Source organism: Microcaecilia unicolor, chromosome 2 (assembly GCF_901765095.1).
Source record: "Microcaecilia unicolor chromosome 2, aMicUni1.1, whole genome shotgun sequence".
NCBI lineage: Eukaryota > Metazoa > Chordata > Amphibia > Gymnophiona > Siphonopidae > Microcaecilia > Microcaecilia unicolor.
The window spans coordinates 321,356,314-321,374,434 of NC_044032.1; the positions used below are offsets into that span (position 1 = coordinate 321,356,314).

At 45.8% G+C, this 18,121-nt stretch overlaps 1 protein-coding gene across 1 annotated transcript in view; it reads right to left on the reverse strand.

Annotated features, from left to right (window-relative positions):
- DNAJA1 (DnaJ heat shock protein family (Hsp40) member A1) overlaps positions 1-17,597 on the reverse strand; it is a 223,808-nt gene extending 206,211 nt beyond the window's left edge. The window contains 1 exon segment of the mRNA XM_030194332.1: positions 17,515-17,597. The gene's annotated coding sequence lies outside the window, so the exon portion shown is untranslated.
- Positions 17,598-18,121: the final 524 nt, after the last annotated feature.

Below are 18,121 nucleotides of genomic sequence, written 5' to 3' on the forward strand. Positions count from 1 at the left end.
TATGCCCCTCTATATCTCAACAAGTAGGACTTCCGGTGGAGCCGGGCAGGAAGATGGTTGCCAAAAGGTGAGCTCCACCACACCTAGTTTCTCGAGGCTTCGGACCCACCCCGAAACAGCCCGCCGACACCAGACGATTCCACCAGCAGGAGCACATCACCGGAGGCTGCCTAGTGCACTCGGGCGAAGCGGGAAGACTATCCACGAGCCGCGACCCAAAATGGCAGCGTAAAAAGCAGCGAGAGATCTGAAGCGGAGCTGGGGAGGAGCAGAAACCCGGGGTGCTGGTGCTGAGCGAGCGGGCTAAGTTCCAGGAAACCTACAGGGGTGAGAACAGCAGCAGTGTAAGGAGCAGATGGCTGGTCCCCCCCACCTAACCTCTTCTTAAGACATGATGTTTGCTTAGGTGAGTGGCACGTGCGGCCATATTGTATAATCAGAAGCAGGGAAGAAGAACAGGCCCATAAAGGGGTAGAGAGGAAATCCCATAGCACTGGCAGAAGATAAGGGCTAAAGCGGGTTGGCACTAACAGATCTGCTATTTATTGTGCAAGCAACCTCTGAGAGCGAAAGGTCGCGGAATAAATAAGAGGGGACCGAGGCGTCCGCGGTGACGGAACAGAGAAAGACCGCACAAGCGCAACCGGAGAAATTTTAGAACTGACCCATGGGAATAAAACACAGTTTGAGAACAGCAAAGTACCAAGCGACCAGGAGACATAGTAATCGCTCCGTGGAGGGTGTAATTACAGCAGGCGGTTGGGCACGCAGAGGCTGATTGTGGGGTGCGGAGCGCTCTGCATGGAGAATTTTTTTCAGACCCATGTCCACTAGAACAACCAGAAGAGCTACGAAGTTTGATAAGGAGAAGCAGTCTCCTCCAAATCCTGGTGCTAAGATGACAGAAGCAAAAAACGAAGATGGGCGAATTCTCTGAAAAACAGCTGGCACAGATCACAACGGCAGTGAGCGCCGCATTAAGCCAGAGATTTGATTTGCTAGCGGGCCAACTAAACAACCTGGAATCTTCCATGGCTGATTCCATGAAAAGACGGAAAAGCGGAAAGCAGGATCTCGGCACTGGAAGATACGAGGGCACAAAGTGTTCAAGATGTAACACTGATGGAACAGCTCGAGAGCCAATAGGAAAAGCTCGAAGATATGGAAAATCGGGCACGGAGATGTAACTTAAGATGTTGGCTTACCAGAGAAAATCCCAGAGAAAACGCTGGGGCACATACTGGAGCAATGGCTCAAAAAGGAACTAGCCTTGTCAGATAGGTATGGAGAACTTTGCATAGAAAGGGCCCATAGGCTGGGCCGCTGGCAACAGGGGCAGCAAAGACCCAGAATAGTGATTATTAAAATTCACAATTACTTGCATAAAGAGGAAATCATGAGGGGCTCCCAAATGAAAAGGGACGCTTAAGTTATGAAGGCCCCCCGATAAAGATCTTCCAAGACTATTCTGCTGGAGTACAAGAGCTAAGATGTCGGTTCCATCCGTTGTGCTCCACGCTGGTGCAGAAGAAAACACGATTTATGCCATCTTTAAAATCCAACATGAGAACCAGTGGCGCTCCTCCCATTCCATTTCAGAGGCACAACAATTTATAGACTCTGCATTAAAGGCACCAGACACTGCGCTGCCTTGAATTTCTTTGGGGAGGAGTTGGATCCAGGAATCCACGTAAATGCAAGACAACTGTATGGTATAAATGAAAGAAAGTTTAATGCATATGGGTTTTTTCACTATTGTAAGTGTTAAATGAGAAACACGATAAGAGTTTTGGCCTGTTTAATGGTTATTTGGGATAAAATGTTACACAATTGAAGGTTTGAAGAGAACGATTATAAATATTAAGGGGGGGGGACCATCCAAAGAGGTGTTGGGAGGAAGTGTCAGGTTCTCAGGTTCAGAGCCCGCGGGGCCGGGCTCTGGAGCAAATGTGAGCCCTTGGGCTGCTGCCGAGGAGCGACAACAGCAGGCAAAACCCACCAACCAACACTGGGTAAGCACACCGGCAGGGACTGCAGGCACTGCCCAGCGAACCAGAACACACGGACTGGAGGACACAGGACTGCAATCCCCCGGACTGGAGGACACACCGGACCGGAACGCACCAGACTGGTCCGCACAGCTTCACCTGCGCTTAGCTACTAAGCCCCCCAGGAGTTGAGCTCTTGGGTTCGAGTAGCCGGCAGGACTTACTGGATACCGGATGACACAGGGACCAGGACTGGAAACAGAAGTGCTCCTAAACCTAAACTGATCTACGTGCTCCCAAGCCCTAAACCAACAGGAGTGTTCCTAACAGTAAACTGAAAAGGACTTCCTAAGCCCTAAACTAACAGAGCAGGGAACTAAACACAAAGCTAACACAGGTGCTACTAAGCACCAAGCTACAAGCAGAGCTCTACACTAACAAGCTAAACACAAAACTAACAAGCTACCTAAGCACTGCTCTAGCAAGCTAGAAACAAAACTAACAAGGTGCTTCCTAAGCACTACTCTGGCAAGCAACCAGAAGAGCTCCTAGCACTAAAAGGGAAGACAGGGGAGCCACAAGGAAAAAGCAGGGAAGCTAACACATAAGCCAAAAGTGATTCTAAATCACCAAACACCAACAGCAAAGACTGCAATGCTCCCAATAGCACAAACACCAGAAGTACTTCTAACAGCAAACTCTGCAGTGTTCCTAACACCAAACCCTGAAGTACTTCTATCAGCAACAGAGCTTCCAAAGCCCTACACATAGCAATGCTTCCAAAACCAAGAGGGAAAAGCAGGGGAACCAAAGGGAAAAGCAGGAAAGCTAAACACACAGACACCAGTGCACACGGCACTAACATCAACCTGGCCCTTAGCAAAAGCAAGCAGGGAAACTAGACACAAAGTCAGAAGTGCACACTGCACCACCCTACCCAAAGCAACCCCCCCCCCCCCCCCCGTTGCAAAAGGCTCTGAAGGAAACACCACCACTTCCTTATCAAGGCCCTCCCTGATGTCACACTCCCTAGACCTAGGCAAAAGCACACTGACCCAAAGAGGCCCAACCCACACCAATGCAACACCGTGAAGCACTTGAAGCCAGTACACCCAAAGAGAGGTAGAGTTAACTCAGTCCACCCACACAGCTGTAGTAAAGTACAACAATTAACCCCATGCTGCTGGAAGCTGCCAGCACAGAGAGACAGAGCCAGCTCAGAAAGGACAGACAAAAGAAACAGAAGCCAGCTAAGAAGCTGAACCCCAGGAAAGAGGTAAGTTTGAGAGGGGTTCTGACCCCAATCATAACAGGAAGAAGGGGGGCTTTACACAGTGGTAGAAGTTATGGGAAGAAGGAAAGTTGTGGGGATGAAAGGGGGGATGGGGTAATGGGTAGGGGTAGGAGACAGGCTGAGGGAAGGGATGGCAGGAACTTTGACACGAGCCAATATTTGGAGACGGGATTGCAGTACATAAAAGATAGGTTTTTCAGGAGGGACATAATAGCGGACCTGTCCTGTGATTGGTGCAAGCAATTGAGTGATGGTATGAAAGGGAGTGTGCAGATGGAAGGGCTTTTGAGGGAAGGGCTGGGACACAGGGGCCGAACAACATATGGGTGGATCAGACGGGTTATCATGTTCCCTCTGTAGCACACTGTAAAATAGTTACCTGGAACGTGGGAGGTATTACCGCCCCGATTAAGAGGAAAAAAAAATATAGTAGCACACCTAAAACACCTCAAGGCAGATACTGCATGCCTGCAAGAAACAAAACTAACCGATTTAGAATACGAAAAGCTTAAGCAAGGTTGGATTGGTGTTGCATTCTCAAGGGCCTTGGCATTGTCAGGTCCTCGAGGCAGGACTGGAGTTAGTGAGCCCTTGGGCCGCTGCCGAGGAGCGGCAGCGGCAGGCAAGAACACCTCGGGACTGGAAACACAGAAGAGCAGTACTGGAACTCTGGACTGGAGTACTACAAGGCAGGCAACTAGAACAGACGAAACAGGAACAGCTTCACCTGCACTTAGCCTCCGTTCCTCCGGAGTTGAGCTCCGAAGTGCAGGTGGCCGGCAGGACAAGGCAGGAACTGAAGATCCAGAGGACCCACCCTGGGTCTGGGATACACGAGGGCGACAGGGCACGAAACTAGACTCAGACAGTGTGCTGCTGCACCACTGCACAGGGATAACAGAAAGGCTAGAAGCCGACAGAGAATAATAAACACAGAAAGGCTGAAAGCCTGCAGGTCAGAGATACACCCAGAAAGGCTGGAAGCCCACAGGTAAAAGGGATATACGCAAAAAGGGCGAGAGAGTGAGAGAGTGAGAGAGAGAGAGAAAAGATAACCCAGGCAACACCCACAGGTGCAGTATAGTGAGGCAATTAGTGTCATGCTGCTGGATGCAGCCAGCAAAGAGAGCCAGAGCTAGCTCAGAAAGGACATACAGAAGAAACAGGAGCCAGCTAGAAAGCTGACCCCCAGGAATAAGGTAAGTCTGAGGGTGGTCACGGCCACAGACGTGACAATTGGGCAGGTGATCTATGCTTCCTCAGGTGGGCAGAAGGGGGGGAGTGGCGATATGCTTCCATAACCAGTTGGCTTTTAAAGTAAAAACTGATATTGCAAGACCCCAATGGGCGATACCTCTTGCTTAAAGTGTGGCTGCAGGGAAGGGAATTATACTTACTGAACATATACGCTCCCACACCAGCAGATAACACCTTTTTCCCCAGATTATTGAAGCACTTGCTCCCCTATCAAGGTAAAAACTTGATTAAAATAGGGGATATGGACTTCCGGTGACGTCATGAGCTCGAGTGCAGCTCGATACTGAAGCTCCGAGCCTAATCCCCCTTAAACCATCGCAATCCACAATAAAAATCAAAGCAAGGTACTTACTTTATATGGAAAAATACTTAACAAGTTCGCCCACAAATATGGCGCAAAAAACGCTGAAAAAAGATAGAAGCAAAGCGAGTAGCGGCGACACTAAGACGCTGGAGGAAACCGCGCCAATAGGGCCTATATTTACAGAGGCTCAGCTCCACCAACTGACGCAAGCGACCGAGAGGGCCTGGGAACCCAAATGGATAAGCCTGAATAGCAAACTGGAGGCATATCAGACGACCCTGGACGGGTTCAGTATCCGGCTTGGAGATTTAGAGACGAGGGTCTCGGCAACGGAGGATGACACGCGAGGATATGGCCCCGATATCGCAGAATTAAGGCAACAAGTGGTGGAGCAGCGCAACCTCCTAGATGAATATGAAAACAGAGCAAGAAGGAATAACATACGCATTATTGGACTAGATGAATCTGTCCCGGAGCGCAACCTTGAAACATGGTTGGAAACTTGGCTATCTAAAGAGCTGGCGCTCACGGACACGATGGGCCCAATGGTCATCGAAAGAGCACACCGCATGGGCAGGAAAATGGAGAATAGAAATAGGCCACGTGCCGTCATAGCGAAGATAATGAACTACCGACATAAAGTAGAGATAATGCAAGGCTTCAAAATTAAAAGGGACTCGCTACAGTATAACCAGAGGAATATTTTGATATTTCAAGATTATTCTACTGCTGTCCAAGAAAAAAGAAAACAATACCATCCGCTTTGCTCAGAACTGGCACAGAAAAAAATTCGATTTCGACTACAATACCCAGCTCAATTAAGAATATATATACAGGAGAAATGGCAGCATTTCTCAACGGCAACTGAAGCCAGGAAACATTTAATGGACAATAAAATCTTGGAGGCAGTTTAAGTTAGCCATCTGGCACAACTGAAATAACATACCAATCACAGCAAGTATTACTGAATATGTGGATAGCAAGATTATTGTTTATTGTTTAAAAATGTTGGGGAATCGGGAGCTCCAGGTGATCACCGAGGTCACAGGACATCCACCTGGAATATCCAGGTGGATGTACAAAGGTCACATGCGTGGATGGGATGGTAGGGAGAGGGGGGGGATTAGGGAAGAAGAACCTACTCTAAATATGGTAAATAAGGGACAAAAGACAGAACTCTTCAGAAATATTGAGGTTATGGTAAAACATGGAAATATGTTGATCAAGATGTATGCAAGGTCCCTAGCGGGCGCAAATGTTATGGGTTATAAGCGTAAAAATATGTGTATAGCCATGCAACAATGCCAATTAGAATTATAACATGGAATGTAGGGGGCATAACATCCCCTATAAAACGGAACAAAATACTCACAGCCCTCAAGCGACACCGGGCAGATATAGCCTGCATACAGGAAACCAGATTAAATGATATAGAACATTCTAAATTACAAAGATTATGGGTTGGAGAATGCTATGCGGTGAATGCCCAGGGGCGGAGGGGAGGAATTGCGGTCCTAATTCGTAAAGGGTTGGCCTGTAAAGTAACAGTGGTAGAAAAAGAGAAACAAGGTCGATATATAACACTACGAGTATGGCTACAAGGGTTTGAATTTTACTTGATTGGGGTATATGGGCCTAATGAATATGATAAAGAATTTTACCGGACGCTGGGAAGTAAATGTCTCCAATACCAACAGGGTAGGATTTTAATACTTGGGGACCTCAACTTAGTTCTTAACCCAAGAGAGGACACCACTAATCCGCAGTCGGCACACTACTCCGGACAACGAGCAGGAGAGCTGCCAATGTTGTTAAAGACGTTAGACCTGGTGGATGTGTGGAGAACACTACACCCTGGGGAACGTGATTATACACATAGATCAAGGGCCCATGACACACAATCGAGATTGGATTATATTCTCTTAGGTCGTACTATGTTCCACCAGGTGAGGGGGGCAGCCATAGGACCGGAGGAGATCTCTGACCATACTCCGGTATGGATGGATTTAGAGTTACCAGATGACAGGCCGAGAGGGGCAGGGTGGAGATACCCGGCATATTTAGACGGAGACCCTCAATTTCAAAAATATCTACTGGATAAATGGGGAGAATACTCATTTCATAATAAAGAACATGCAGAGACAGACCCAATCTTGTTTTGGTCCGCACTAAAGGCGGTTCTTAGAGGGAATATTATTGCATATTGTAGTACCCAAAAGAAACGCCGAATGGCAACAATATTACAACTGGAAAAACAGCTCTCCAAAGCTAAGCGCATGCACATTTCAAGACCCTCCCAGGTCACATTGGAGCATTTAAAGACCATACAGGTCACACTTAATACTCTGCTCCATGAAAAAGAACAAAGATCAGCAGTGTATTATAAATATAAATTACACAGATTTGGGAACAAAACGGGACGCTTACTGAGTAAAGTCATAAAACGTTGGGGGGGCTCCCGGACGGTGGCGGCCCTGAAAGATGAGCAGGGTAGGCTTAGAGTAACACAAAGTGAAATTGGGAGAATCTTTACTACACACTTTACACAACTGTACACATCAGGAAACCAAGTAAATAAGCAGGTGATACAAGACTATTTAACTCAGGCGGGTCTGCCCATTATAACACCTGAAGACTTAGCTATACTCAATGCTCCATTAACCCTAACGGAACTCCAACAGGCTATAAAAAAATTGAAAAACCGAACGGCACCAGGGCCAGATGGATATACTGGGGAATTCTATAAAATCTTACCCCTAGAAGGCCAAAAGACACTGTTGGAGTACTACGAAGAGGTGATCAATGCAGGGACATTTCCCAAATATGCAAATACAGCTTTAATTACTTTAATCCCTAAACCAAAGAAATCGCTGGCTAAAGCAGAAGATTATCGCCCAATATCCCTCATAAACGTTGACATTAAATTACTGGCAGGAATGTTGGCAGACCGAATGGCAAAATGCCTCCCTAACCTAATAAGTCCGGAACAAGTTGGATTTGTTAGAAATAGACAAGCCACACACAATGTCCGGCGGTTGTTATTGGCTATAGCGTCATGTCAGGGGCAGGAAACGCCAGCGGTAATAATGAGTGCAGATGCAGAAAAGGCATTCGATAGGGTGGGGTGGGACTATCTCTTCCAGACTATGAGAACGATGGGGATTGAGGGCTGGTTCATGCAAGCAATAGAAACACTATATTGTAACCCGGGGGCGAGTATTATTGTCAATGGTATAAAAGAGACTGAATTTAAAATAATGAGGGGAACTAGACAGGGGTGCCCATTATCCCCTGCCCTTTTTGTGATATCATTGGAGCCGCTGTTACATATATTAAGAAAACAGACAAGCATCACGGGAGTACAGATAGCAGGTCAACATATAAAGGTATTAGCTTTTGCAGATGACTTAATGATGACCATAACAGACCCCCCTAGATCCATGGCACGTCTGATACAGGAGATCGAGCGATTTGGACAAATCTCAGGATTTAAATTAAATTTGACTAAGACTGTAGCCCTGGAAATAGTAAAACATCCACACAGGGGATGGACTGCTGGATTTCCCCTTGTCTGGGAATTAAATTCTGTTAAATATTTGGGAGTGCAAATACCGGCAGATCTTTCTCAGCTATACGATCTTAATGTAAACAACTTACTCAAAGAGACCATACAGACATTGCGGACCTGGGGCGCCCTTCCAGTATCCCTATTGGGTAGGATTGCACTCTTTAACATGGTCATTGCACCAAGATGGACATATATATTCCAAACCTTACCTCTATACCTGAAAAAAAAAGATGAGCGCACATTACACCGCCACACGCAACGATTTCTCTGGCGGGGGAAGAAAGCACGACTACCGATCTCTATATTGACTATCCCGGTGGAATATGGGGGGCTAGGACTATTGAATATTCGCTTCATGAGTATAGCTAATGGCATGAGACATATAAATGACTGGTTCAGGCAGACCAGTGATTATACTAACACAGCCCTGGAGCTGGGGGTGTCCCCGGGGATGCATTTTAGTAACTATCTGCATGGCACTGGAGTGGAGGTTCCATACCCCCTGAAGCACTCTGGGATAATGACAACTGCCAGGGCTGTCTGGGAATGGGTGTGCCGCCTCCACCATTTTTCACCTAAGGTGACACCATATTTGCCTATCTGTAACAACCATTCCTTTATACCCGGACAAATGTACAGTGTATTCAAGAGGTGGGAAAGGAAAGGTGTGGTATACCTTCTCCAGGTGGTGACTGCTGAAGGCAGACTCAAATCATTCAATGAACTACAAACCAAATATGGTTTGCCTGCCAGTGATGAGTTTTATTATAGACAACTGCGACATTACGTGTCATCCTTACCATGGACATCATTAACAGAAGACGTACAGGAAGAAATCTCCTCAGCATATTCTTTGGAATCCCAGCAAAAAGTACCTATGGCATATCACCATAGACATATACGAGATACAGCTTTGGAACTGGACTATGCCAAATTAGCACATACCTGGACCCTGGATTTACAAACTAAAATAACTACACAGATGTTACAATCTCACATATTGCAGATTCGGAAGACCACAAATGCAGCTGCACACTGGGAACTACAATATAAGGTGGCTTTGAGACTTCACGTGCCACCGAGAAGGGCATTCCACATGGGACTATCCCCTTGGGGCGAATGCCCAAAATGCGGAGCTCCAGGAGCGACAACGGGACACATGCTCTGGCATTGTAAATATACGCAAAGTTTTTGGCGGCAGATTGTGACCCAGGTAACCACTATGTGGGGACAAACGTGGCATTATGATGCCCAATTATTATTTGGACAACCAAAACTGGGGAAAAGACCCAAACGAGGATACACAGCATTTGTGATGCGAGCCACACTTGCAGGTAAAAAGACAATACTGTCAGAATGGATATCCCATCAACCCCCCAGGGTGCAACAGTGGAGGACACATATGATACACATGATGCGAATGGAACGCATGGCTATAAGGGACATAGATTCTACAGAAGGAACACAATTCCAACAACGCTGGAGCCCGTTTTGGATTACCATGACAGCAGCAGCGAGAAGTCATATCTTAAATCCCTGATAATAAGACTTTGGAAATAAGTGGATGTAGGAGTGGGAAAGAGAGAGGGAGGGTAGGGGTGGGTGGGGGGGGGGGGAAGTTAAGGGCAGGGGGGGTGAAAATTAAAAACACTGTTTTCCAAATATGGTTTAATATGAATGATTGTAGAACTGGTAGAAAACATACAATGTATATTTACCATGTGTTGTTTATTAACAATAAAAAAAGATTTAAACATAAAATAGGGGATATGAATGTATTGATGGACCCCAGGATAGATCATTTAGGTTCTGGAGGAGGAAGCTTAGAGGGCCGAAAAGGGCTCAAGACACTAAAAGAATTCGGAGGCTCTCTCTCTCTGTGGTAGATATATGGAGAAATTTACACCCTGATGCTAGAGAATACACACACAGATTGAGGGCGCACGGGACTTGGGGAAGGATAGACTATATGTTAATCTCAGAAGATCTTTTTCACTGCGTCAGGACTTGCAAGATTGAAGAAATACTGATATCAGATCATAGCCCTGTCTGGTTTGAGTTGGATGCTCCAGGCAGCTTCCAACCGGCCAGACGGTGGAGATTTCCCAGTTATCTAGCAAAAGATAAATCCTTTCAAAAAATTTCTAATCAAAAAGTGGGAAGAATTCGAGCTATACGATAGAGACCATAAGTCTAACCCTCCAGTTTTGGTGCACCAGTAAGGCGGTACTCCGGGGAGAACTGATTGCATATGTGGTAAATAGATGTAAAAGGGCCGCAGTCAGCCTTATTCATTTAAAATAAACAACTGCAAAAAGCTAGGCACCGCTACACGGTGCGACCATCTGCAGTTACCATGGATGCCTACCTATCTGTCCAGGTTGCTATTAACTCATTGTTACATGAAAAAAATGTTAAGAAATCGGACCTTTCAAAAATATAGATTCCAGAGATTTGGGAATAGAATGGGCGGTCTGTTAGCTCGGGTGGTGCAGAGAAAAGGCGGAAACAGAACAATATCAACGCTGAAAGATAAGTGGGGAAATATCACTAATAGGCCAGATAAGATTCTGCAGATACTCCAAGCAACACTTTAAAACTCTCTACACAGCCGAACTAGGGGGGGGGGGGGGGGGGGGGGGGGAGGAGGAAGAAATAAATGATTTTTTGCGTAGGGCCCAAATGCCGCAAATTAGGAGAGGTAGAGATCTCACAGTTGGAATCCCCATTACAACCTAAAGAATTGCAAGACGCAATAAAGGGGCTGAAGTCTTATCCGAGAGAGGAAATCCCCCCTATGTGAAAATACTGCTTGTATCTCCCTACTATTGAAGCCACGAAAAACCAGAGGAGGCAGAATCATACACCCATTTCGTTGATTAATGTGGATATTAAGCTGCTAGCAAAGGTCCTGGCGGTGAGGCTCAGAAATTGTCTGCCTAGTGTGATAGGGCCTTCGCAGGTGGGATTTATCCGTAAGAGACATTCAGTGTTACATATTAGGAGAACCCTGTTAGCAATGGCACAGTGTCGATATCAAGATGACCCGGGGATAATAGTGAGCCTTGACGCCACCAAGGCATTTGATAGGGTTCAATGGGACTTTTTGATCCATATACTTGCATGGATAGGAATACCGGCTGGATTGCGGCAGGCAATCCAGGCCCTTTCCACTAGCATGGAGGCACAGGTAGCGCCAATGGAGGGATCTCACAGGGATTCCAGATAGGACGAGGTACGCGGCAAGGTTTGACTTAACATTGGAACCGCTGCTTCGACTATTAAATTCTGATCCAGGAATTAGTGGTGTATTGATCGGGGGACAAGAAATTTGGGCACTAGCTTACGCGGATGATGTTCTGCTGGTGTTGACAAATCCGCAACAATCCTTTGAGGCAGCTCTGAAAGTGATGGAGTATGGTTGTCTGTCAGGATTTAACCTCAACCTTACTAAGTCCTGTAAAATGCCCATAGATGCCACCACTAGAGCAAGCTGGCGGGGGGAGTTTCCGATTAACTGGATAGACGCAAAAATGAAATATCTATGGGTGTTATTATCGAATGATCGGTTCTCGCTGTATAGAGATAATGTTGATCCACTGCTAAACATGACCAAAAGCAAATTGTCCATGTGGAGAGAATTACCACTCACTATATGGGGCCGAATAGCACTATTTAATATGATGATCGCCCCTAGATGGCTATACGTTTTCCAACTATTACCTCTCTTCTTGCAAAATAGAGATGAAAAAAAAAAAAGTTGAGGAGACTAATACAAGATTATTTGTGGCAGGAGAGGAAACCTAGAATTTCGTATTATCAGATAGCGACCCCAAGGGAGGGGGGGCACGGGACTCCTAAACGTTAAATTAATGACAGTTGCATGTTCCATGCGGCATACAAATGATTGGTACCGTGGGACCTCTGATTTCTCCCTCACCAAGATAGAGACTTCGGTGTTCCCGGGAATCCATTTGAGGTAACCTACCTACTGATGCTTTTAAAAGACACCCTTTGTTGAGGTCCCTTAGAGAAACTTGGTGGTGGATATGTAGACGTCATTTCTCGTCTCATGTGTCCCCTTGGCTGTCTATTTGTGACAATCCAGCCTTTCCGCCAGGCCAAGGAGGAAATATATTCAACAAGTGAGCCACAAAGGGGATTGTGTATTTAGCTCATATAGTGACGCAAGAGGGACAGATTCTCCCATATCCTGAGCTCCAGTTACGGTATCAGATCCCCATAGGAAATCAATGCGCCTACTACCAGTTGAGGCATTACGTGGCTTCTCTGGAGTGGACGGATTTAACGGAGGCTGTGGTAGAGGTTCTGTCAGAAAATTTTACTCTGAAAGCGCAACTCTCTGTCCCTTTGAGATTCCACCACCAACAGCTTAAAGACAACTGCAGAGGTGGATCTTAGACACCTGGCTCAGGAATGGTCGGGGGATCTAGATCGTGTGCTTTCGGAGGAAGATTGTAGATCATATATGAAATCTCTATATACGCAGAGACTATCCATTCCGCAGAGAGAGAGAGACTATACAGGTGGATCTTAAGAACACGCATCTCCACACCGAGCACATCGGGCGGGGTTTGCCACAAGTGGGGCCTGTCCAAAGTGTACTCATGAATCGGCTTCGCTGGGACATATGTTCTGGAGTTGCCCTTATGTGAAACAGTTCTCCATCAGGGTGGTGAGGGGGGGTAGATAAATTATGGAACTGTACCACTGTCTGGGATCCTCTACTTTTATTTAATATCTTTAAATAAATATACCATGGATCCTCCGGAGGGATTCAAGGCATTTGTAAGGATGGGAGTATATTTTGGAATAACTACTATTTTACAATTTTGGAGATCGAAAGAAGAACCCCTGTTGCAGATCTGGCGATCACAATTAGTAAAACAAATGCGAATAGATGTGGAGTGACTGATATGGGCAGCCCCCCAGGCCTGAAGTTCAGAGCGCATGGGAGGCCCTGTGGGTCACTCTTCCATCTAGAGGGAGAAGTCTCCTGTTGAATTTTTGAACCTCATTGTTAATAAACTATTTACATTCTGGGTGGGGGAGGTTGCTAGCAAATGGTGGTCCATGGTAATTCTTCCTGAAAGGCGCATAGTCCAGGCCCCACTGTCATGAGTTTGCATGGTGGGATTGAGGGGTTTTCCTGAAGGACATCATCACTCATTCACAGGATCAACTATAGACACACAGGTTTCATGTTAATATTCTAACTTTGGTGGTAGATGAGGGGGGGAGGGGGAGGAACATTCAAAACAAAAAAAAACCAAAAAAAAAAAAAAATCCATGTTTGTTATAACTTACTGTTCTAGTGATGACATATCGTTGGATGATACGATGTGATCCATGTCTATGTAATTTGTTGTTATCCTTCCAATAAAATAAATTTGAACATCTCAGCAAGTATTGCATCGGCAAACGTAAAAAACTTTACCAGTGTTCATTGGGGACATGTATGAAATGCTCACAGAAAATTTCATCGAAATCCGAGATGGTTGAGCAGGGCACTTCTCTGAAATCAGACCACTTGACATGGAATGACCCGTAAAGGAGTGGGATCAGAAGGAAGACCACAAGACTCCTCGGAAGAGAAATATCTGGGATATTCCCCTTCATCCCACAAGGCATCCTCCTCGGTATCTGACAAGAGTTCTCGAACCGCAGTCCAAAACTGGGCCCGTCTCGACACCGAGGAACCATGTCCCCAATGGCGATGCCGAGAAGTTGACTCCCATGCCAGCAGCATTGAAGCTCCCTCCCGCGATGTCGACGGGGAGTCGACCTGGGTGGCAGCCAAGGCTGATGCCGCAAGCGGTACCAGCATCGGGGACCTCACCAAAGGCACGGAGCCAGAATCTGTGGAGGCCTGGGAAGCGGTACCGGGCTGTCCGAAGATCAACGCACCGACACCTCTTGTATGGAAGGTGAGCGCTCCTCCCAGCGTCAACGCTTTCTGGGTGCCAAATTCCTCGAAGCCCCAGAGCTCCTGGTACCGTGTCTCGAAGGAGACCAGTGCCGATGCTTCGCCTTCGCTCGAAGCATGTCACCGGTACTCATCGGTACCGACAAAGAGGATGCCACACTGGGAAAAGACCAAGGGTCCATCGAGCCCATCATCCTGTCCACGACAGCAGCCAATCCAGGCCATGGGCACCTGGCGAGCTTCCCAAACGTACAAACATTCTATACATGTCATTCCTGGAATTGTGGATTTTTCCCCCAAGTTCATTTAGTAGTGGTTTATGGACTTCTTTAGGTTATCAATAGAAATCAAACAAAATAAAACATGGAAAAGAAAATAAGATACCACCTTTTTTTATTGGACATAACTTAATACATTTCTTGATTAGCTTTCGAAGGTTGCCCTTCTTCCTCAGATCGGAAATAGGGCAACCTTCGAAAGCTAATCAAGAAATGTATTAAGTTATGTCCAATAAAAAAGGTATCATCTTATTTTCTTTTCCATGTTTTATTTTGTTTGATTTCTATTGATAACCTTAAGAGTGGACTAACATGGCTACCACACTCCTGGACTTCTTTAGGAAACCGTCTAACCCCTGTGGGCAAGTAGTTTCCGCGTAGAACTGTTTAGCAGTCTCACTTGTTCTATTTTACCAGTAGATGTATTTGTGTTCTAGGGCTCTGTGTAATATTTATAGTACTAGCTTTTCATAGGTGAATTAGGATTGATATAGTGTGATAAGTTTTCTGTATAGGTTTTAGTGCCTTTTTGCAGGGTTTTGTGTTATTTCTGTTATTTCATAAACTGTCTGGCTCTATTTGAAAGTAGGCTCTGGAGCAAGGGCTACCTTTGGTGACCCTTGTCACCAAAAATAAAAATGCTCAGGACTAATGGGCTCCACATCCTTTAGAGTCACCACACAAACAAAAGCCCATCTGATCTAAACAGTTTCTACTAGTGGAAGGAGCGGTCCTGAGGTGATGGCCACAATTTGAATAATTTTACTTGCAATTAAGAAGGCCTGCTCTGGCCGGTCCCGGGACCTCTCCTACCTCCCACCTCCTAATGTAACTTCCAGTTTCCTTGTAGGTGGGATGCAGCAAGCAGCCTATGTTAACCAATGCCGGCCACAGTCACTGCACCTGAGCGACAATACCGGCAATGCCGCCTGTCCAACACTGACTAGCGCCTAATTTACTGTACAAAAGTTTGCTTCCCCTGATGTCAAAACCTGGCTACGCCTCTGCTACAATGTAGTAAATTTAAAACGAATCAAGAGAAAATCTCTTTCTTCACTCGACGTGTAATTAAACTCTGGAATTTGTTGCCAGAGAATATGGTAAAGGCAGTTAGCTTAGCGGAGTTTAAAAAAAGGTTTGGCCGAGTCCATAGACCATTATTAAATGGACTTGGGGAAAATCCACTATTTCTGGGATAAGCAGTATAAAATGTTTTGTACTTTTTTGGGATTTTGCCAGGTATTTGTGACCTGGATTGGACACTGTTGGAAACAGGATGCTGGGCTTGATGGACCTTTGGACTTTCCCAGTATGGCAAAAGGTATGTACTCTTTCAAAACGTTCAAAGACTAGGGGACACTCAATGAAGTTACATGGAAATACTTTCTTAAAAAATTAGGAAATATTTTTTCACGCAGATAGTTAAGCTTTGGAACTCTTTGCCGGAGAATGTAGTACCAGTAGTGTATATGATTTTTAAAAAAAGGTTTGGACAGGTTCCTGGAGGAAATGTCCATAGCCTGCTACTGAGACAGACATGTGGAAAACCTACAGCTTGCCCTGCGATTGGTCACATGTAATGTTGCTACTATTTGGGTTTCTGCCAGCTCCTTGTGACCTGGACTGACCACTGCTGGAAACAGGATACTGGTTAGAGGAACCATTGCTCTGACCAAGTGTGGCTTTTATGTTCTTAGCTCAGCTTTTCTACTGTCAATACCGTCCGGCTATTCCTTCTCAGATACCTGCAACATACAAACCAAGAGGCTGTAAGCCACACAAATGGGCTGAGAAAGGCAGGCTATGTTTTTTTGAACTCCGAATCTCCATTCTGTTTTTCTCAATGTAGGACATTTGTCCATATCAAGACAGCATTTGAGAATACAATCCCAACACAATTTACTTCTCATATTTAGCCAAAACGCATAATACACTAGTGTTTTAACACCAGTAGGCATATTTTCAAAACACTTAGCCTTCCAAAGTTCCATAGAAACACTTTGGAAGGCTAAGTGCTTTGAAAACATGCCTCCAGGTCTCCCAGGTTCCCAATACCTTTTCAACTACTATCACATCAACACACCTCCCAACTTATATAAATTAAAAAGTTTTTGAAAACAGTTTCATATTTAATCGTGTTAAAACATACGTAAAACTGTCCAAAGCCCACGCTCGTTTGTCCCATGCCCTTTTTTTTAGTATTTTACACAAGAAAATGATTTCATATTACACGTAACCTACATACACGATTAACAAACACGAATACGTGTTATGCTTTATTCTAATAGAAGATGGAACCACATTCCCACTTTGTAACGTCATCACAGTGCATGTCTCAGCGCGTCCCCGGACTAAAGACGCCACTGCCAGTGGCACCTGGTTCCTAGTTGGTGATCAACGGAATGCAGCACAGGGCAGAAGGAGGCCACGTTTCCAAGGAAACCAATTGCTCATGGCCACAAAAACCTCCTCCCCCGGTACCCAGGCCCTGGGACATTTTAGAAGCTACACTGCTGCTGCCGCCAACAAGTCAGTTACCTTAGATCTCAACCCGGGTGAACTGCGTTGTTCTGGTTAATAAGGTTCTACGCTATTGTTATTAGGCAAGTACAAGACTACTCTCATGCCACTTCTCTCCGTTCTACATCGTAAGAATAGGCACCCCCAAAGAACTGCATCACAGCTCAATTGGTTACCCGCGCCCCTTCTTATCAACACCAAATTAAATGAATAAGCGTTTCCAAAACGGGAAAATCGTTACCTATAAAGTGTGTGCGCGCGCGCCCTCCTCCCACTAACCATATAACTGGCTCCTCCACTTCGTTCCCACCCCATCTCTTAAACACAAATCAAAATAGTAAAGGTAGGAAACACTCACCGACGCCGAGTATACATACAGCAGTTACCAAACTGAGATAATCAGCCCTGTGCGCTTACCCGTTCCCTCTCACGCTGCCTGGCTGGACTTTCCAAGAAACTTCTAGATGAATGCCGCATCCGGAGCATTTTATAAGACACACACGTCACTGGTCAGTAGCGCTCTCCTCCCAACCAAGAGGCCGTACGCCACAGATTGGGGGCGGAGGAAGGCGGGCCATGCTTTCGAAGCTTTGATATCTGTTCTTTCTTACGTTACGTTACGTCCTTCGACTTCGTGTGAACTGTAAATCTGTAATACAAAGGAAGGGAAGCGGAGAGGTGGTCCGATATAGTCAGATTAACGTTTTATTGGGCCCTAGGCAAACAACATACATGTGTAAACTCGAGCCCCCGGCTACCGTGGTCCTTTGCTATATTCGTTTTCCTTGCCCTACTCCCCTTATTATTTTCACTAATTTCCCCCTCCCATTTCCCCTTTCCAGAAGTATTTGGGAACGGGCAGTCTTGCAACGTGGGGGTGGGGGTGGGGGTGGGGGAGGGAATACATTTATGAAGGGCCATGAAGAATGGTTGCCAGGTGGAAAATTTTTTCCCACCCAATCCAG